Source organism: Stegodyphus dumicola, chromosome 9 (genome assembly GCF_044657685.1).
Source record: "Stegodyphus dumicola isolate Sdum_Otavi_A_Nest chromosome 9, ASM4465768v1".
Lineage (NCBI taxonomy): Eukaryota > Metazoa > Arthropoda > Arachnida > Araneae > Eresidae > Stegodyphus > Stegodyphus dumicola.
Window position 1 is genome coordinate 118,830,686 of NC_140776.1, and position 23,102 is coordinate 118,853,787.

Below are 23,102 nucleotides of genomic sequence, written 5' to 3' on the forward strand. Positions count from 1 at the left end.
ATTTCAGCGGATGCTTCGGATTATGCGGTAGGAGCGGTACTTTCGCAAAATCAGCAGCACGTGGCATTTTTTAGCCGAACTTTAAATCAAACACAAAGAAACTATTCCGCGACCGAGAGAGAGGTATTGCAGTTCTGTTAGCAGTGCAAAAGTTCCGAGTCTATTTTGGAAAGGCGCCGATAACAGTATACTCTGATCATGCGGCGGTAACTAGATTGTACTCAGGGAAGAATTTATCCCCAAGGTTAATAAGATGGGCACTCAAGCTGCAAGAATATAATCTGGTAATCAAGCATACCCCCGGAAAGGAAAATATCGTAGCAGATGCCCTATCACGAATTAAATTAGACGAACAGGGTAATACCGTAAAAGTTGCAATGCTTACAGCGTGTACAATAAATTCCCGAGAAACTGTAATAACAGAACTGGGTAAGGATCCTGAGTTTGGAAGTATTTATGAGTATTTGAAGGATCCTGAAAAATTTAGCCACCAAGATATTGTGGCGATAAGAAATAGGGCGGCCCATTACGAACTAATAGATGGTCTATTATTCTACACAAAAACTACGAATTCCAACAACGAATTTCGACCTGTTATCCCAGCTAGTCTTAGATTAAATATCCTGCATGAGCTCCATGACAGCCCTTTAGCTTCTCATGCTGGTATTCGAAAAACTATCCAACGCGTACGCGAGGCAGTCTACTTTCCTGAACTGCAAAAGTTAACAAGGGCGTATGTCCAGTCCTGCCCAACATGTCAAGCTGTTAATTATATTAATTTCCGCCCGGCCGGGTTTCTAAATAGTATTAAATCCGAATTTCCAAATGAAATAATTGGCATCGATTTATTGGGTCCTTTCCCAAAAAGTCAGTTAAATAAAAGTCGCTATCTCCTTGTTATGGTTGATCATTTTAGTAAATGGACCGAAATTGTTCCCTTAAAACGAGCCTCCGCGAAATTGGTTACCAATTCTATTTTAAATAAATATATTTTAAAATACGGGGCGCCCCTAAAAGTTATATCGGATAATGGTCTTTAATTTGTAAGTAATATATTTGAAGACATGTGCCCAAAACTGGGCATACGTCATTTAAAAATGGTCCCGTATCGGCCGCAATCAAATATAGCGGAACGGGTCAACAGAAATATAGTGAAAATTATCCGTAGTTATGTTAAAAATTTTCATAAAAGCTGGGATAACTATGTCAATGAATTTGCTTTCGCCCTTAGGACCGCAAAACATGATACAACGGGCAAAACTCCTGCTGAGTTATTTCTAGGCAGAAAGATTATAACACCGTTAGATAAACTATTTTATGTGCAACAAAGAGCCCCAGAATTTAAAATGGGTGATATAGAAAAACTAATAAAAGAAGCAAAAAAGAATACGGAAGTAGCACAAAGAAAACAGAAATTATATTATGATTTGAAACGACGGGGAGTAACTTATAAAGTAGGGGATGAAGTTTTAAAAATTAAGCATTCACTTTCTTCAGCACCAGAAGATAAAATTGCCAAATTTTTTTCCACGATTTGAAGGACCATATGTTATAGAAAATATAACTCACGCTGTTGTAGTGTTAAAAGCCAGAAATGGTGAAACCTGTTCCGCAAACATTGATCAAATCAAGCCCTACTTCGATCGTAATAAAATGCAAATCTTTTCAGATCTTTTGCAGGATCCGGCACGGCAGACACCGCAGGTACAAGTTCCAGAGGTGAAAAAACGAAAAGTACAAGGGCAAGCAAGTGAGAGACAGAAGCAAGTGAAAAGAAAATTGCCCCGCGGAAAAATTGAAGGTAACAAGAAAAAGAAGCCGTTCCACCGTCCAGAAAACAGAGTTCACGAACACCCCCAGAATGAAGAAGGGAGAAGGACGACGTATGTGAAGAGGACCAGGAGAAATGACGGCAACTATAACCCGGCTTTAAAACGGAAGATCTACTCATCCGACAGAACTCTCCGCAGCAAAAGTCGCCGAACTGCGGAAGGGCCATCAGCGGCGGAGGAAAAAGTACAAGAAAAATTTGAACGGCCAACAACGAGGTCCAAGCAGGATCACGACAGAAGTTTCCCGGTTCCGCCAAGACCAGCTGCCATCAAACGGCAAAGACCCCAAGCAGGGGAGAAAAGGAAAGTATTCAAGGGTGGCCGTACTGGTGAGAAAAGGAAGCTTCCAGAGGAAAGCACTGAAGGGCGACCCCGTACAAGAAGGAGGATAAACCAAGTTACTATCTGCAGTACCTTTAAAGACTTTGCCCAGAAAAGGATGTCCGAATATTACAAAGATAAGTAAAATTTTATGTTACTTTGCAAACTTAAGTTAATCTTTCATTCTTACTGCAAGTGGCAGATTTCAAGAAGTTTTACCTCATGCGAGGTCTACCTTTATCGCCAAAAGGGCGAGAAATGAGTTGTGACCGATTTTCGTATTATGTTTTTAAATTACTCGTGCGTAAAACTGAAGTTGATGTATAATAGCGTTGTGTAAAGACTTAAATATTGTAAAAAGTTATTGTATAAATTTTATTTAAAACATTCTAGCAAGAAAGAAGTTTTAGTCTGAAAGACTTTTTGAAATGTAGTATTATTTCAATGTAGAAAGAATTGGCACTTGCTTTGAAAAGAATAGAAGTTAACAATGTACTACAAATGTATGTTTTCAAATGTGTAAAATTAACGGCATGTTGATATGTTCTTATATACATGTGAACTGTTATTTTAAATGTTAAGAAATACCGTGATATGGTAAAAGTGAAAGTAATGTTAATTTGTTATTCGTGTGACTGTAAAGATTAAATCATGGCGAATATGTGGTAAAGGTTGAATGATGTAGTTAGGCTCTCTGACGCTACACTTTAGAGTTAGCCACTTTTAGAATAGTACCTCAGGGTTTAGAGTTGAAGTTAGGGTGTGTTATGAGGTCTTGGTATGTTGAAGTTTTAACACGTTAGTGTTTTGATTGTAGGAGGAAGTGTGGCACACGTAGACAGAAACACATTCGTGTTTGGTGTTTTTTTACAACACATGTCAGAGAGCACGGGGAGAGATAATTAAAATAGTCATGAATGAAATAAGAATGTTAAGAGCACTATAATTGTATATGTTACTTGCCATGTCATTGTGTAACATTTCATTAAACTAGTTTTCCTTCCAGATCTCTGGAAAGAACCAGAATTGAATAAAGCTCCTGTTTAGATGCAGTACAGATGAAAAAAAGATTGTTGTATATTCCGGGAGCTGCTATTGTAACAAATTTCTTTCTTTTAAATTTTCTAGTTTCTAGAGAAGTTATGTTGTAAAAGATTGGCCTCGCGTTAGATTCTAGAGCTAAAAGTTTTCAACAAGGTCGTTTTAGACCTCAGTTTCAAACTAATTAACTCTGGCGGGAAGTATGTAAGGATCTTAAGTTTTAATAACGTTTATTTTATTTTAAATCTTTACTATCACTTCTTCTTTTCTACTTCCGGCCAGAATTATAAGCGTGAAGGTTTTTATGCAAAGTTTGTCTGGCGAACGCCAAGTATTTAAGTTGTGGCCTTTTTGCCAAGCGAGAGAGAGGAAGCAGTGAGTTCGAAGCAGGCCGCTTACCTTAGAAATTACGCAGTTGCTATTTGCCTTCCAGGCCAGCGGTTATAATCCTCTTGATAAATTAAACGTATTGTAGTGTTCACAGTCTCTGTGCTACATACGCTTCCTGTTATTATAAGGCCAATCTTCCACGTGTATTATTCTAAAGTTAAATTAGAGTTTAGTTTTATTTTTTTACTTTTACGTTAGACCCCGAGTGGCGGGTCATTGTATTCCGAAGTACGGAAGTTATTGTATATAGAGAAAAATAAAGGGTTTTGTATACCCTTCGTCTGTATCCTGTCTACTTACTACAATTAGTGAACATAGCTTTAGTAAGCTCTCTGTTCCTAGTCAGGTCCTTGTATGTTCCCGAAGAAGGTTAGAAGGAACATTGAACCTGATAACTGTTACGACAATTTCAAGGCAGACCGTGTACAGACGCTTAGGGCAGATTGGTCTATATGCTCGTAGACCTGTCAGACGCGTTCCACTTACTGCAACTCACTGTCGCCTGCGGTTAGCCTGGAGTAGGGAGCATGCATTGTGGACACCGCAACAGTGGGCTTGTGTGATGTTTTCCGACGAGTTCAGGTTTAGCTTGCAGTCTGATTCTCGCCGGACTTTCATATGGAGAGCTCCAGGTACCCGTTACTACCAAGAAAACATCATTGAACGACACCGTTACGATGGTGCAGGAGTGCTCGTTTGGAGTGGAATTATTCTGGGTTCCAGAACTGACCTGCATGTTCAAATTGGAACCATGACAAGCCAAATCTATCGGGACGTCATTCTGGAACAACATGTACGTTTGTTTCGGGGCGCCATGGGCGCACAATTTGTGTTTATGGATGACAACGCCCGTCCTCACCGTGCAAACATCGTAAGCGAATGCCTTCAATCGGAGGATATCACCCGTATGGACTGGCCAGCATTCTCACCGGACTTGAATCCAGTAGAGCACGTTTGGGATATGCCTGGCCGACGAGTTGCAGCCCGTCAACCTCCTCCTACATGTCTACCGGAACTTCGGAGAGCATTGCTTTTTGAGTGGTGTAATATCCCCCAAGATCAGATCGATAATTTGATACTCAGCATGCCTATGCGTTGTACGGACTGTATTGTATCGTCTGGGAGTCATACAATGTATTAACAATCATACCAATCATGTAATTTTGGTTTTTTGTAAATAGTTTTTTTTTTTTTTTTTTTTTTTTTTTTTTTTGCTCCAGGGAGGAAAAATCGCTATTTTTTTTAATAATATCAAACTTATAGCATCTTTTTTTGCTCTTTACCTTTTGTTTAATAAATAAGCTTTACAACTAAGTCAAATTTGTTTTGCTACTAACTCTTCCTTTGCCTGATTTTGCATTATCCTTAATTTATGGACCTGAGTGTAAAAACATGCTCTAAGCTATCAGTATTTTTAATTAAAAAAGAAATAACTCAAATCGCAATCTACTGGCGTAAAAATAATTTATTGATAGAAAAATTTATTGAAACATTTAACAATGAGTAGCCATTAAACATTTGCTGTGACGTGTAGGTGACATCCGTGCGACGTTCACATGCACATCACATTGTGACATTTCTGCGACGTTGTACCATGGTCACAAATGGGATGTGAAGAAAATGTAACATTCAGATTGAATTTAACAATGTAACACTGAAATGTAATGTGAAGAAATGTAACATTAACATCATTGATTAACTAAACGTTGCATACCATTGACAGCAGCTCATCGGCGGTACTGTTTTAAAGTGGTGGAAAGAAGAAAAATGGACACCAAATGAATGGACTCGTGTCCACTTTACCAATGAGAGTCGTTTCAGACTGACAAATGACAGGGAGAGAAGTCGGGAAAGGTTTTTTTCCCCACTAACCAGTGCTTAATTGCGTCGGCTCTGGTACTTCTCAATTTTTAAGAAGCCGGAGCGCACCGTAGCCCTAAATAAGATGAGCTCCTGTACTTCTTTTTATAAAACTGAACCACAATTTAAAGGGAAAAATTTTAGAATTCCTAACGTTTTAGTTTACCAATAAGCAAGAACATGAGACATTCAAATAAAGTCCCCTCACTCACATGCGAAAACCTTTCCTTTTAAGAAGGGCAATAAATTTGGGGTAGTTTGTTTAGGAACGCGTAAATTTCTCGCCAGTGCCATCGTATCTAGTGTATTGTTATCGATGCTTACAGTTATTTATTCTCTCAGGAAGGAAAATTTGTGTTCTTAAATGTGCGGTAAGTGACAGCGAATGAGTGAGTGAGTGCATCGCTATAATGGCTTCCGACCACGGAAATGAACCAAACGGAATTATATACCATCACGGCGGGGAGGACTCCAAAGTAAAAAGGTTGAATATTACATACTAATAACAGTTTTTACATATTGATAACTGCAGGCACTAAGCATTATTCTGGTTATCTGCTTTAAGTTCTGAACATTTGAAACATAATATTATGCACGGTTGTTTCTGCTTAACAGTGTCTTGAGATTTTCTCTATGTAATCAAGGGCTTTGAGTGTGTTAGACGTCCACATTGCCCAGGCACAGTCCGCTGGTTTCTTCAAGTGCCAGGTTCTTGCATGTGTGCAATGGAAGTAATAATGGTCCGTGCCACCTTCCTCTCCGCATTCGCAGAAAGGAGTATCCCTAATTCAATCTGTTCAGGTATACTGGGAACGGTCCATGACCTGTCAAGAACTGTGTTAGGCTAGCACAGTGGATCTTTATTTGCATACAAACTTTTGGCAGTAAGCGAAATGTCCTTCGTCCTACCTCTGCCTGTCCATCTACTTTGCCAATTTTGTAGCAGACTTGTCAAAGTTGTTCGCTTAATATTAGACAAAGTAAGTTTAGTTGGTCTTTCTAATATATCTGTTAAAAATTTTATCAACTTTGTACTATTAAAAATTTTAGATCATTAAATAGATAAGTGAAAATTCACTTACCTTCTAAATATGGCTGCTCTGAACTGCCTTCCTTTCCTTTTGGTATCCGTCTTCATGCTGAAATTCGATTCACAGCGAAACACTGCTACAAACTTTTTTTTAAGAAATTTTAATTAACATATGGAAGATATTTACATAATGTTTACAAGTTATAATCAACACAAGCATTATATTTATAATATATACGGAGACGGTCTATCGTTTCGACATCTGTTAGACGCGTCAGCTGTTCAACTAACTAATTTTTGTCCCTTCCGCCAGAGGGCGTTCGTGGAAGCTGAGTTATCAGTACACAAACGCGACACTCCTACCTTGAGGTCCAGTATCAGCAGAGGATGGACCTCAACTGACCTATAACTCAAGTCTTTTGAGATTTCGTCATATGGTCGAGTACTGTACCTTACTTTCATATCCGACTCAGGCGTAAAATTGAGTTCAAGAGGTATGAGGTTATTAGTAGGTCTTATAATCTCCCCTTGCGCAGTTTTCACTTTCACTAATCTAATGTGTCCGTCGCTAGATGGAAAATTTTTCCAGGATTCTAGCTAAGGGCCAGTTTATCCTTTTTTCGTTCACCAACTTTCACAGACGATGGTTCGTGGATGAATTTTGAGCTTTGTTTTAGTTGCCCTAAATATTCTGATCGAAATCTTTTTCTTAATTTGGCTCTGTAAAGGTATCTCTTATTGATGGATTTAGAATCCAAAAGATCTAATTCAGGAACCTCCAGTCTCTGGAATTTCTGTTAGAAACACTACTGGGGTGAGAGCTCTGAAAACTTTTACGTCTTCTGACAAATACGTGTGAGGACGGTTGTTCATAATGCTCTCGCAGTCACAAATGATTGTCAACAACTCTTCGTAATTCAAATATTTTCCTAGTACCTTTCGAAGAATTCTCTTTAGTATTCCAATTAATCTTTCCCACCACTCTCCCCACCATGGCGAGGATGGGGGGGATAAATTTCCATTCAATTTTCTGAACTGTTGCGTTTTCTAAGGTAAAATTCCAATCTATGGTCTTAAACAAATTATTTGATCCAACAAAATTGGTTCCATTGTCGGAGTATATAGTGGCAGGTCTACCCCTTCGAGCGATGAATCGCCTGAAGGCATGCAGGAAACTTTCGGTTGATAGAGATGAGACCAGCTCTAAGTGAACTGCTCTATATATTGCGCAAGTAAAAATGGCGATCCATATTTTCTGACCTCCTTTTAAAATTAACGGACCCGTCAGATCAAACACCAATAATCTCAAAAATTGAAGCATCTCTTATTCTCTCTTCAGGTAGTGGCGCTTGAGGAGTCTTGTATGAATCAGAGTCGAAACTTCGACATCTTACACGTTTTTGGATAACTTTACGTACTGTCTGCCTACTCTTTATAATCCAATATTTTTCAGGTAAAGCGCACATAACGAATTGTACTCCAGCGTGACTTAGCCTTTTATGTTCCGATTTGATCAATTTTAATACTAATGATCTGAAGGGAGTAAAATTGGGTAACGAAAGTCAGCATCATCGTCTCTCTGAAAGATACGTGTCTTCACTTTTTCTAAGGCCACTGGAGTTCATGATAGGTTGTAGAGCACGTATTCTTTTATCTTTCAATCCTTCAAAATCCTTTCAATCCTTTTATCCTTCAAAAGATTCTTGTTTGATTAGTCGTAAAATCATTGTTTCAGCTCCTTTTATTTCTTCGACGGATTCTTTCAGATGGTAGTGCAGTAGCGTTTTTAATAAATCTAAAAATCCAAGACACGACCTTTATGATCTTTTCGAAACTTGAAATATTGTCAAAAAGGTTAAATTTATCTGTATTCGTGTTAATGCTCGCTGAAACCACAGTTCGTTTTCTCTCTCCATTTACTATGTCGAAGTCAAGATGTTCTCCATCTGCAATAGACCACTATTCTGGAGGTCGATAGATCCAATCTGGTCCTTTCCACCATTCGGGTTTCCTTAATTCCTTAGCAGAGCAACCGCGAGATGGCAAATCCGAAGGATTGAACTTTGCAGGAATGTGATGCCAGTGATCTGCGTTACTCAATTTTCGTATCTCATTCACTCGATTGGCTACAAAAGTGGACCAATTCCTTTCTGTTTCATCCAAAAGAGGACATTTGTGGAATCCGTCCAGTAAAAAACTGGAACTTCTTTTAGTTTCAAGTCTTTTCTTATTGTATGAGAGAGCCTGGCTCCAATAGTGCAAGCGTGTATCTCTAATCTATGTATGGTGACTGCTTTTAGGGGAGCAACTCTCGCTTTAGATTGTATCAATTTACAAGTGACTCCACTCTCACCGCTGTGTCTAAGGAAAATGCAGTTCGCATACGCGTCCTTGCTTGCATCCGAAAATACATGCAGAGTGGTACTTTCGTCTATTTTGGGAAGCAGTCTAGGAATTTTGATGTCTTTATTTGAAAGACAAGTTTTAACTGAGATGACCATGTGAAAAATTTCTTTGCTAGATCATTCGGCAGATTAGTATCCCAGTTAATTTTCTGTTTCCAGCACTCCTGTAGAATTAGTTTAGGCATGAGAGTAACTGGACTAGTATACCCAATTGGGTCAAAGATTTTACTCAATTCAGAAAGAACAGATCTTTTGCTCAATTCAGGATTTTCTTCATATTTTACTTGACGAGACAAAGTATCGTCAAAAAAGTCCCATTTCAATCGCAATACTGACACATCTTTATAATCATCATCAGAAAGGTTTAGAATTGAAGTTTCATTTTTAAGTCTATGTTTCCAACCTCTTAGGACAAATTTTGCAGTAGCCATTATTTCTCTAGATCCTTTGATAAATGAGTTCAACTCTTCAACTGATTCCACGCTCGCTACACAGTTATCCACATACATGGCTTTATTTCCAGATGTTGTTTTGGTACACTTCCAAATAGTAGTTAATCTTGGCTAATCCAAATAGTAGTTTCTTAAAAATTTTGGGGATCAATTCAAGATAATTAGGACCCTTTTCCAGGCAGTCGTTCAGAGATACCGAATTTTTCTCCTTTGTAGATGCGTCGAATACTGGTCGAATTTCGGTAGTCGAATTTTCCCGAAGCACTGTTCTATGTGGCAAATAATGCCCTTTGATTTTTTTCTGCCTCCGAAATATAGACAGGTTCAATTATTCCCTCTTCTACCCAATCCTTTGAAACAGTTTCGTAGGCTTCTAAGGAATTCTTAGTCTGAAGGGTTCTCACGCAAGACTTCAGACACTTTTCTGCAAAGATTCTATTATCTGGCAACTCAGGTTGAATTTGAAGCCATGGAAGTGACACCTGATACCTTCTAGCGTCATCTCTTTCTAAAGTAAGGATAAAATAATTTTCTGTAGCCTTTTCTATTTCTTGTTTTGTTTGCGAAAGAGCTGGTTCAGTTATTCCGATAGAATCAAGAGACCACAAGTCACAAATTTTTCTGTCACTGATGTGTAGTGATAAAAGAACTTCCCTTTACCCTCGTTTTCCCTAATATTTCCAACCAAGGTGTGTATTTATTGCTACTAAACTCTCCGTTACATGTTTTATTTCCCCTGTAAAGAGTTTTTCGGCATAATCTGCTCCTACAAGCATGTGTATTTCATTAGGATTTTTTTCAAATAAACAAGAATTCTCATTAGTCACATCACTGGAAAAAATTTTGTAACCTCTTGGTTTCTTTATGCAGTCCCTATCCTCCAATTTTGGAATATGTGAACATATGGTTTTTTGACTCATAACTTCCTTTTCACATGTGAATCCTGTTTCTGGATTACTTAACTTAATCAGATACTTGTTGTGATTTTCCCTTTTTATATCCCTCCAAAAAGCCCATGAGTCATACTTTCCTGACCTAAAGATTTTAGTTTTAATTTCTCCGCAAGAAATGTACTGATGTATGATGTGCTACATCCTGTATCCAGAATTATTCGTATAAAATTGCTTTCAGCATTTCCGTAATTGACAATTAAAGTTTGCAAGATTACACTTTCATAGGATTAATTATTTGTTAAAGCCTTATTTTCAGTTTGTTCTTCCTTAAATTCGGTGTTTTCGTTTTTAAAACACATTATAGTGGCTTGTCGTTAGCTTTGTATTTAAATGTAGTTATTCTTTCATGATATTCGTCAACACCGTTTAAATCCTGGTCTAGATCCTTCATGTCTATTAATTTTTCTATATCGGCATCTATTTGTTTTAACTCGTTCGATTTTTCATTTAAGAGTTCTAAGGAAATTTCTAGTTCCTCTGCATTCACTTCTGTTTTTGAGTAATTCAGTTGCAATTCGGCCAATTAATTTTGTAACGGCAGCCCTTATGTGGCCGCGTTTTCTTTTCAATGTATCGACTAATTCTGTCATTGTTTAATATTCAATAAGTATCAGCAATTCACTAATTATTTATGATTATGTAGTATCTATATCACTGATATCAATTTAGAGAGAGTTTCAATAGTTAGGAAAACAGCAGTTATTGGCAGTCCCTGTTCGGGCGCCATGTTAAAAATTTTATCAACTTTGTACTATTAAAATTTTTAGATCATTAAATACATAAGTGAAAATTCACTTACCTTCTAATTAGGGCTGCCCTGAACTGCCTTCCTTTCCTTTCGGTATCCGTCTTTATGCTGAAATTCGATTGACAGCGGAACACTACTACAAACATTTTTTAAATAATTTTAGTTAACATATGAAAGATATTTACATAATATTTACAAGTTATAATCAATACAAGCATTATGTTTCTAATATATACGGAGACGGTTTATCGTTTCGACATCTGTTAGATGCGTCAGCCGTTCAACTAACTACTTTTTGTCCCTTCCGCCAGAGGGCGTTCATGGAAGCTGAGTTATTAGTACACAAACGTGACAATATCCGTGCAGTTGGCTGCCTGCTTGGCTCAGTAGGTCAGCGGCTTCATTGCCTTGAATCCCTGTGTGAGCCGGAACCCATTTTAAAGTTGGTCTTTGCGAAATAGGCATACACCATAAGAGTGTTTACTGAGAAAAATCTGCTCAAGCACGTCCTATACATCGTCTTCCCGTAATCTCCAGTATTGGGGGGAAGCGTAACCAGCAACTTTACATTCATCCTAGAGTCAGATTCAGGTTTCATTGTACCCCTGACACACATTTGCTTAATGGCTATAATTATATCAGCAAAGAGCCGCAGTTAAAGAGAATGTTCTCTCTCACCAAGATTCCCCTCATTTTTTGTTTCCACCCACTCATACCCTCATTCTGTTTCGCCCTCGAATTTTCATCAGCTATACATACTTAAAGTATATTTAATTTTTATGATGATAAATGAACTCCTCCCTACGATCAGAGCTTAAATTGGGAAGGAGCCCACCGGATTTAGGCTCCGGTGCTTTTTTGTTTTTTGTAATAAATCATAATTCTAGCCGGAACGCACCGGAGCCCTGAATAAGAAGGCTGCGGCACTAAACACATTACGTAATTGAATAACAATTTCAGTAGAAATTTTACATCGAAAATTTTATTTTAACAATAAAATTATATTAAAAATCGCTTATTAAATTTCAATTTATCTCTTTACATTTTATTTAATTTTAATTATTTAATTACTTCAATCTTTAATTATTTCAATAAATAATAATCAATTATCTAATAACTATTAACTAAATTATAATTAATTAATTGTATGATAATTATTGATTAAATAACAATTTATATTCATTAATTAAATAACAATTAATTTGGTAATAATTAACTATTTAATTTTAAGATTATTAATGAGTTTAATAGTAATGTTATTTATTTATTTACTCTTGCTCCTCTTTGCTGACGGTCTTCCATAGGGCTCTGGCACTTTTAAGCTTAGAAATTAGGCCCTGCCACTAACATCATAGAAAGATAACGTTGGGTGGTGCTGGCATGCTTGTATGGGGAGAAAATGAACACAGACGGAGCTCCATATTTCCGATAGAAGTCCACTTACTGGAGACTGTTACAGTGATAAAGTTATCCTTCTCCATGTGTGTCTTTTGCGGGCTGACATTGGTCCCGACTAAGTAATTATGGATGGCAATATACACCGGCCGCGTATTCCCAAACAAACACTGTAAGGATCTTAAGTTTTACTAACGTTTATTTTTATTTTAAATCTTTACTATCACTTCTTATTTTCTACTTCCGGCCAGAATTATAAGCGTTAAGGTTTTTATGCAAAGTTTGTCTGGCGAACGCCAAGTATTTAAGTTGTGGCCTTTTGCCAAGCGAGAGAGAGGAAGCAGTTGAGTAAAAGCAGGCCGCTTACCTTAGAAGTTACGCAGTTGCTGTTTGCCTTCCAAGCCAGAGGTTTTAATCCTCTTGATAACTTTTAAACGTATTGTAGTGTTCTCAGTTATCTGTACTACGCACGCCTTCCTGTTAATATAAGGCCAATTTTCCAAGTTTATTATTCTAAAGTTAAATTAGAGTTTAGTTTTATTTTTATACTTTTACGTTAGACCCCGAGTAGCGGGTCGGTGTATTCCGAAGTACGGAATTTATTGTATATAGAGAAAAATAAAGGGTTTTGTATACCCTTCGTCTGTATCCTGTTTACTTACCACAATTAGTGAACATAGCTTTAGTAAGCTTTCTGTTCCGAGTCAGGTCCTTGTATGTTCCCGAAGAAGGTAAGAAGGAACATTGAACCTGATAGTGGCGCCCAACGAAGAATAATAACCATGGTCGGGTTTCAAGAAGAACCTGTGCTGCCTGCAGAAACGGCTCAGAATCCAGAAATACCAGCTGCCTCCCTGGAAGGATTTGGTTACATCGTCCAGACCATGCGCGCTTCGATGAAACCAGAAGCAACATTTAACGGAAACTCACCGGTAACCAGTTTTCTGGAAAAATTGGATGACCACTTCATGCTCTATCCCGTGCACGAATTTCAAAAAGTTACCTTAGCTACCAGCGCTTTGAGGGGCCAAGCGCTTAACTGGTTCAAATGTATAGGCAGAAGTCTCTTGGGTCAAGCAGGAAGTCCCACTTATACTTACGAAAATTTCAAGACTGCCCTACTAAAAGGCGGAAATCCGAAGGCCACGAAAACCCCTCTTCCTACAAGTTAAATACAGTAATGGTGAAAAATTTGACTCTTCCGAAGATTGAAGTCTTGGTGAATAATATCCCGGCCACCGCACTCCTGGATACCGGCGCGCAGTGTTCCTGTGTGGCAGAAGAGTTTTTTAAGAAGTATTTTCGCAATTACCGCATATATAATGCGGATAATACGACAGTGTTAGCGGCGCAAGGAGAAAAATGTAAGTGCGTAGGTAAAGTACCTTTGTATATCCGTATCAAGGACGAACAAGTAAAGGTGATGTTTTTTATAGTAAAGAGACTGCAAGCACATTTAATTTTAGGAATAGATTTTCTTTCAGAAGCACAAGCTACGCTGGATTTTAATGAAGCGTCCCTTAAGCTGACAATGAAACCAGTTCGTACAGAAAAGGTTGAACCGCCAAGGTTAAATCTTGACCACCTGCCTAATGACGAGCAAGATAGAATCCGACAAGTGGTAAGTGAATTTGCTTCGTTATTTAGTGATATTCCAGGATTTACTCAGGTTACTAACCATAGTATTGACACCGGAGATGCATTGCCAGTTCGTCAAAAACCATACCGGTATGATAAGAATACGGAAAAAATTATAGAATGGCATATTACCGATATGCTACGTAAAAAGATCATAACGCCCATCTCAAGTAGTTATGCTAGCCCGGTGGTTTTATGTAAGAAAAATAATGACTATCCTTTGACGCATCCAAAAAATGGAGATTCGCTATTGATTACCGTAAATTAAACTCCATAACTAAATATCCGGTATATCCGTTACCGATGATAGAAGAAATTCTAAGAAACATAAAATCAACCAAATTTATGACGACTTTAGACTTAACGACTGGTTATTTTCAAATAGGGGTGAGGCCTGAGGACGTGCCTAAGACTGCTTTTATAACCAAGTCTGGCACTTATGCATTTTTGCGTATGCCGTTTGGTCTTTCAGGGGCCCCGGCAACATTTCAGCGATGCATGGACATTGTGTTAAGACCTGTTCTTGGAAAGTCCACATTTATCTATTTAGACGATATCATTATTACTAGTGATAATCTCGACCAACATGTACAGGATTTAAGACAGGTGTTTTCTTTATTAAATGAGGCCGGTCTAAAAGTTAATGTCGAAAAGTGCAAATTTGCAGCCCCTGAATTAATATATTTAGGTTACAAAATATCTCAAAAAGGGATCGAGACAGATGAATCAAAAATAATCGCTGTACAAAAGTTTCCGACTCCAAACACGGCAAAGAAGCTCTCTTCTTTTCTAAGACTTTGTTCATATTATAGGTCCTTTATAAAAAATTTTGCAGCTATTGCTGAGCCATTGTTAAAATTAAAAAGGAAAAAGGCAAGATTCTCGTGGACGGCCGAAGCCAATAGTGCTTTCGAAAAATTAAAACAAGCATTAACGCAAGCCCCTGTGTTGAAATTTCCTGAAAAGGATGAGAATTTAGAAATTTCAGCGGATGCTTCGGATTATGCAGTAGGAGCGGTACTTTCGCAAAATCAGCAGCCCGTGGCATTTTTTAGCCGAACTTTAAATCAAACACAAAGAAACTATTCCGCGACCCAGAGAGAGGCACTTGCAGTTCTGTTAGCAGTGCAAAAGTTCCGAGTCTATTTTGGAAAGGCGCCGATAACAGTGTACTCTGATCATGCGGCGGTAACTAGATTCTACTCAGGGAAAAATTTATCCCCCAGGTTAATAAGATGGGCACTCAAGCTGCAAGAATATAATCTGGTAATTAAGCATACCCCTGGAAAGGAAAATATCGTAGCAGATGCCCTATCAAGAATTAAAATAGACGAACAAGGAAATACCGTAAAGGTGGCAATGCTTACAGCATGTACAATAAATTCCCGAGAAACTGTAATAACCGAACTGGGTAAGGATCCTGAGTTTGGAAGCATTTATAAGTAATTGAAGGATCCTGAAAATTTTAGCCACCAAGATATTGTGGCGATAAGAAATAGGGCGGCCCATTACGAACTAATAGATGGTCTATTATTCTATACAAAAACTACGAATTCCAACAACGAATTTCGACCTGTTATCCCAGCTAGTCTTAGATTAAATATCCTGCAGGAGCTCCATGACAGCCCTTTAGCTTCTCATGCTGGTATTCGAAAAACTATCCAACGCGTACGCGAGGCAGTCTACTTTCCTGAACTGCAAAAGTTAACAAGGGCGTATGTCCAGTCCGGCCCAACATGTCAAGCAGTTAATTATATTAATTTCCGCCCGGCCGGGTTTCTAAATAGTATTAAATCCGAATTTCCAAATGAAATAATTGGCATCGATTTATTGGGCCCTTTCCCAAAAAGTCAGTTAAATAAAAGTCGCTGTCTCCTTGTTATGGTTGATCATTTTAGTAAATGGACCGAAATTGTTCCCTTAAAACGAGCCTTCGCGAAATTAGTTACTGATTCTATTTTAAATAAGTATATTTTAAAATACGGGGCGCCCCTAAAAGTTATATCGGATAATGGTCCTCAATTTGTAAGTAATATATTTGAAGACATGTGCCAAAAACTGGGCATACGTCATTTAAAAATGGTCCCGTATCGGCCGTAATCAAATATAGCGGAACGGGTCAATAGAAATATAGTGAAAATTATCCGTAGTTATGTTAAAAATTTTCATAAAAGCTGGGATAACTATGTCAATGAATTTGCTTTCGCCCTTAGGACCGCAAAACATGATACAACGGGCAAAACTCCTGCTGAGTTATTTCTAGGCAGAAAGATTATAACACCGTTAGATAAATTATTTTATGTGCAACAAAGAGCCCCAGAATTTAAAATGGGTGATATAGAAAAACTAATAAAAGAAGCAAAAAAGAATACGGAAGTAGCACAAAGAAAACAGAAGCTCTATTATGATTTGAAACGACGGGGAGTAACTTATAAAGTAGGGGATGAAGTTTTAAAAATTAAGCATTCACTTTTTTCAGCACCAGAAGATAAAACTGCCAAATTTTTTCCACGATTTGAAGGACCATATGTTATAGAAAAAATAACTCACTCTGTAGTAGTGTTAAAAGCCAGAAATGGTGAAACCTGTTCCGCAAACATTGATCAAATCAAGCCCTACTTCGATCGTAATAAAATGCAAATATTTTCAGATCTTTTGCAGGATCCGGCACGGCAGACACCGCAGGCACAAGCTCCAGAGGTGGAAAAACGACAAGTACAAGGGCAAGCCAATAAGAGGCAGGAGCAAGTAAAAGAAAATTGCCCCGCAGAAAAATTGAAGGTAACAAGAAAAAGAAGCCGTTCCACCGTCCAGAAAAGAGAGTTCACGAACACCCCCAGAATGAAGAAGGGAGAAGGACGACGTATGTGAAGAGAACCAGGAGAAATGACGGCAACTATAACCCGGCTCTAAAACGGAAGATCGACTCATCCGACAGGACTCTCCGCAGTAAATGTAGCCGAACTGCGGAAGGGCCATCAGCGGCAGAGGAAAAGTTACAAGGAAAATTTGAACGGCTAACAACGAGGTCCAAGCAGGAACACGACAGAAGTTTCCCGGTTCCGCCAAGACCAGCTGCCATCAAACGGCCAAGACCACAAGCAGAGGAGAAAAAGAAGGTATTCAAGGGTGGCCGAACTGGTGAAAAAAGGAAGCTTCCAGAGGAAAGCACTGAAGGGCGAGCCCGTACAAGAAGGAGGATAAATCACACAACTATCTGCAATACCTTTAAAGACTGGGCCTAGAAAAGGATATCCGAATATCACAAAGATAAGTAAAATTTTATGTTACTTTGCAAACTTAAGTTAATCTTTCATTCTTACTGCAAGTGGCAGATTTCAAGAAATTTTACCTCATGCGAGGTCTACCTTTATCGCCAAAAGGGCGAGAAATGAGTTCTTACCGATTTTGGTATTATGTTTTTCAATTACTCGCGCGTAAAATTAAAAGTTGATGTATAATAGCGTTGTGTAAAGATTCCAAATATAAAAAACTAAAACTCACGAATCACAAACCGAGAGTTTCTGTGAGATTTGTGAGGTGCGAAGGAATCTCTATTTTGAAAGAAATCGAAATTGATATAAATTCGCTTTATAACATATTATTCAGTTTATTTCTCTAATTATATTATGATTCTGATTTAATGTATACACACATTTTAAAAGTTATTTTTTTCGCTCATTTCAATTTGTAATCTTGAATTTTTACACTAGAAAAATCCTGAGTAGAGACGGAAACTGTGGTATGTCAAACTACATTTAAACAATGTGAAAGCAAATTAAAAGCTAATGTACATACTACAATAGCTTTTAATTTGTTTAGAATTATAATCTTAGTAATGCAACTCAAGATGATTAACACATAATTAAAAGCGGATAAACATTCCTTTTTGAACGTTTCTTTGAATCTTGATATAAAGTTCTACAAATATCTGCATTTGGATAAGACAACTCTCAGGGTCAAACAAATTTTAAAAAGAATGATTATTTAGAATATCACTAGTGGGTGTATGAATGAAATTTGTATAAATTAATTTCATGAGTTCAATTCTGAAATATAAGCCGTGCAATATTTATTTGCAAAATTTAAAGCCAGTAGCATAACATAAGTTTATTGTTGAAAAATACTGTCATGTGTAAAGCTATGTGTTAAAAAAGTCAAAAAACTGTGACTTTCCAGGTAAAACCGGAAGACCTCGCAGCCATGAAAGGCACTGAAAACATAGATCTGAACTACGAAAGAGTGTACTTAGTTGCTGCTTAAATAATGCTGATATCTTAAAGTTAGCATGACTAATTACTAGCTAATAATATATCAGTAGTTACACTTACCGAGCAAAATATTATCAAATGCTGTCCATATGCTAAGAATACCATAAAGTTCTTCATAATAAGTATGTTATTGATAATAAATTTTGGTAAAATGAAGCAGGTGTATGATTTATTTGTTCTATTTTTCTTTTCCGGGTCTTGCTTCGTTTGGTCATTAAATCAATCGTTCTACGGTCGTTATCGAGTTCTGGCTCTTTTCGCAGTTCATCCGGTTTCCTTTTCGGGTTTGACAGTTCTTTTCAGGTTCCAGCTTGTTTTTCAGATTAGGATTCTTTTCCGTTTTTTGCTTTTTTTCCAGGTATTGCGTCTTTTCTGACTCGTCTATATTTTCCAGTTCTGGCATCTTTTCCGGCTCTTGCTTCTTTTCCAGTTTTTGCTTTTTTTCCAGTTTCTTATTCTTTTTCAGTTCTTTGTTTGTTGTTTTTTGCATTTTTTCCAGTTTCTTCTTCTTTTTCAGTTCTTCTTTGTTTTTTAGTTTTTGCATTTTTTCCAGTTTCTTCTGCCTTTTCAGTTCTTCTTTGTTTACTAGTTTTTGTATCTCTTTCAGTTGCTTCTCCATTTTCAGTTCTTCTTTCTTTTCTAGTTTTAGTATCTCTTCCCGTTTTTTCTTCTTTTTCAGTTCTTCTTTCTTTTCTAGTTTTTGAATCCATTCTAGTGTTTGCTTCTCTTTCAGTTCTTGCTTCTTTTCTAGTTTCTGTGGCTTGTCCAGTTTTTGTTTGTTTTTCAGTTCTTGCTTCTTTTCCAGTTTTTGCTCTTTTTTCTGCTCTTGCTTCTTTTTCAGTTCTTGCTTCTTTTCTAATTCTTGTATGTTTTCCTGCTCTTGCTTCTTTTCTAGTTTTTGTATCTTTTCCAGCTTCTGTTTCTTTTTCAGTTCTTGCTTCTTTTCTAGTTTTTGTGTCAAATCCAGTTTTTTCTTGTTTTTCAGTTCTTGCTTCTTTTCCAGTTTCTCTTTCTTTTCCTGTTCTTCCTTTTTATTCAGTTCTTGATTCTTTTCCAGTTTTTGCATCTTTTCGGGTTCTCGCTTCTTTTCCAGTTCTTTCTCGTTTTCCAGTTTTTGCTCCTTTTCATGATCACAAGGAGGGTTTTCCAATCTACAAAATAATCAGTATATCTTTAATTCAGTAGTAAAAAAGTGAAAGTAATGCAACGACTATCACGTTTAACATGTACAACACTTCCATATTTAGATACTATATAACACTTTTGGCTCAGTTTCATAGGGAAAAATCTCCCCGTAGATTTATTGCCTGACAGAATGTTTTTCTACAAAGGGCGAAATTGTTGCTTTTGTTGTTCTGACCTAAAGCCAAGCAGAAAAGTTAAAGCATTTGGCGTGATTTGTATGCAATAAACGACCTCCATGAATCTCACGTAGAGCGTAATAATTTGCAAAGTTTCAATGTCTTACTTTTCCTTACTTAATTTTTACATAAGTTGTAATAATAATAATAGTAATAATAAACATGTGGCTTAAAACAGAGGGAAACAATGGCGAAAACTGCAAAACAGGAGGAAAAAGGAAACTGAAATGAAAAATGAAACAACTACAAACAAAGGATGGAAAAAGCATTTTAGATATACACATAACGTTCTTTCTGAATCAGCAAAACCTGTATTTAAACGAGTATAAGTTTGAGAGCTTTGGATTCATTTATTTTTTGAATCAATTACTATTTCATACGCATGCCAGATATTTTAAATTTCTTCAATTTTTGTATAATTTACTTACGTATTTTAACCATTTCTTATTATTATCCAGTAGAGGTAACCTTACACATCATTAAAATATCTCCGAGTTTCCTCATTAAAGTAATCTTTCTCCCAGATCAATCTCTTTGCATCGCAGGCTGCACAGGTTTCAAATTTTCTCTCGTTATTCCGAATTCGGAACATATTGCTGGTCTATTTCGTCGTCCAGCAGAGCAGCAGTAGGATTTTTGCCACCATTTGTTTTCAATTGAAAAATTTATTCTCATCTTCAGTTGCATTCTTAAAGTTTTTTATTTATACAGGAATAAAGAAAGAAATCAAACAAAGCAAAACAAATTAGGAAAAGAAATATCTGTTTTCTCATATATTTATTGTTCCCTGTAATTTCTTTTGCCTGTTCCATTAAATTTATTGAAGGAAAATTTGCTAAATCTTTCAAAATGTATTTCCTAAATCCTTATGCGAATTAAACCTTTCTGAGCGTTTCGGCTACACTTTAATGGCTTTTAAAATGCAATGTTAGAATATTGACAGCTGCCTATGCTGAAATATTTTCTCCATTGACCTCGAAAAAAGAAGAATTAAAGTTCCAGGAGATTTTACAATGAAGGACCCATATTTCTTATTTGAAGAGCAAGAGGATAGAAAAAAAGATATTTTCGGATGGGAATATATAGCATTTTAAACACCGTGTTTGTAAATTTCATCATATAGTAGCAACACTTGTGTCATAAGTAATTATGCACATATATGAGAGAGACGACGATGACGAAAAATGAAATGACAAAACATGGCCGAAAACACTTTCCTGGCCGGTACAAACAACACAAAACACAAGAAAGAACGGACACCAGTTATGCTTAGCACAAGAGAAATTAAAAAATAGGAACAAAATTAGACACTTATGGACCTCAAAGAAGGTGTTCGAAATTACGACCTGCACCCTAATGCAGGTATCACATCTCTCGCACATCGAACATAAGATATTCTGGAAAATACCGTGTATCCCCAGGACTTTCCCAGCAGCTGCCACGATATGTGCCACAAGTTCCTGTTGGACTTCTAACAGGGGTTTCGTGCACTAATGTGTTGACGTACCCCGAGAGGAAGTGTAATGCAAGTGAGGTCTCGTGATCTTTCTGAACAATGCACTGGACTACCCCTGCCAAACCCATGTATAGGATACTTTCCGAAGGAACTTTCGAATACTTTCTTTGATGACGATCCCCTGATTTTGTTCTTATTTCTTAGTTTCCGCTGCGCTAAGAATAATAAACAAATACCTTTACACTGTTCGTACCCTTTTTTCTTATGTTGTTTCTCGTCACTATGGCGCCAGGAAAGCGTTTCCGATCATGAATTGCAATAAACGATTATATATATACGGGAGTTTGCTTGTTCCCCTTGAAAAGTCAACTAATTTCCGATCAATGACAATGATTACATGTTTTTAATTTAATTTTTCCTTTTAGAATTGAAATTTTGTTCTTCATGATGATTTAATTCCAGTCCCCGTTAAAACATTATTAACAATGTACTTTCAAGTTACTTCAAAACATCTTTCAAAATATAACTTACCAGTATGGATTCACTATTTTAAAATAATGCTACTTTAACTAAACTTAGGAGATAATATAATCAATTAATCAATATTGTTTAGGAAATAAATTATATATATATATATATATAAAATCGTATATATATATGTTATCGTGAAAGGTCGATATTGGAGAATGTCGACTTTCACTGGAGAATGTCAACATTCACCAAATGCGTCGGTGAAAGATCGAATATTGCATTACATTCTTGTACATTCGGACCCTCACCGGTGTATGTCGACAATCACAGATATGCTATGGTGTAGGTCGAAAAGAGAGGAGTATATGTACACGCTCTCATTGCAAAAGGAAGCGTTCCACAAATAAATGCAGTTGTAAAAGCAAGTGCCTCTTGGGCAATTGAAAGTGTCCTAATAATTTACGTTGTTGCAATAAATAAGATTTGAATCACGTAATTTAGTAAGTTTTTAACTTCTATTATTTTCCTTTCTCATTTTGAATGTACAGTGTGTTTCAAATTCTTATATTCTTAAGTTCTTATTTTAAGTTTCAAGTGCGTTTTTTCGCGACCGAATTACGGAGAAGAAAATATAATATTCTTATGTGTTCAACATTCACCATTAGTAGATGGTGAATATCGACATTTACCGGTATTTGGAAAAGTCTGAAATAAGAGTATTTGGAAAATATTTCGGACATACAACAAGCGACTATGTGAATGTTGACATTCACCCGTGAAAGCCGACATTCTCCAGATTTCGGTGTTTCACCGTAACATATGTACGATAAACGTATATATATATAGATATATATGTATATATGTGTGTGTGAAATAAAGTTAGGAATTCTGATCGCACATATTGATCTAAAATACAGAGCAAATTTGGCAGATGAATAAGATAAAATATTCGGACTTATTTCAATTCACATTTGCGGCCCCAATTCATTTGAAATTCTAAACTTACCTATGTCTAGAATATTTATATTTCTCATATTGTTGGAATAGGAAGAATGTAGCACGACGCCGTGTCAGCGGTGACAGAGATAGAAAAGATGTGCATAGTTCTACAATATTGTGGTTTAGTAAGAGAAATATTTGATTCAGGAAATTTTATATTCCCACTTAGCTAAGTCATCATCTTTAACTGAAATCATGTGATATATATATATATATATATACATAAATATATATTTTAATTAATTAATTTTTGTTTTTTAATTTGTTATTAATTCAAAATTATTTAATATTATATTGTAGGGTTTATATTTATTTTAACTAACATTTATTTTAAGTTTAAACTATCTTTCCTGTCAAGCCTTACTTTCCCTTGGAATTGCCAATGCCAGAGTATGTAAATTTTAGTAGAACGCGCAAAGTATTCAAATTGTCAGCGGAAGTATTTGAGTTAAATAGAAGGGAAACGAGTTCGAAAGTGT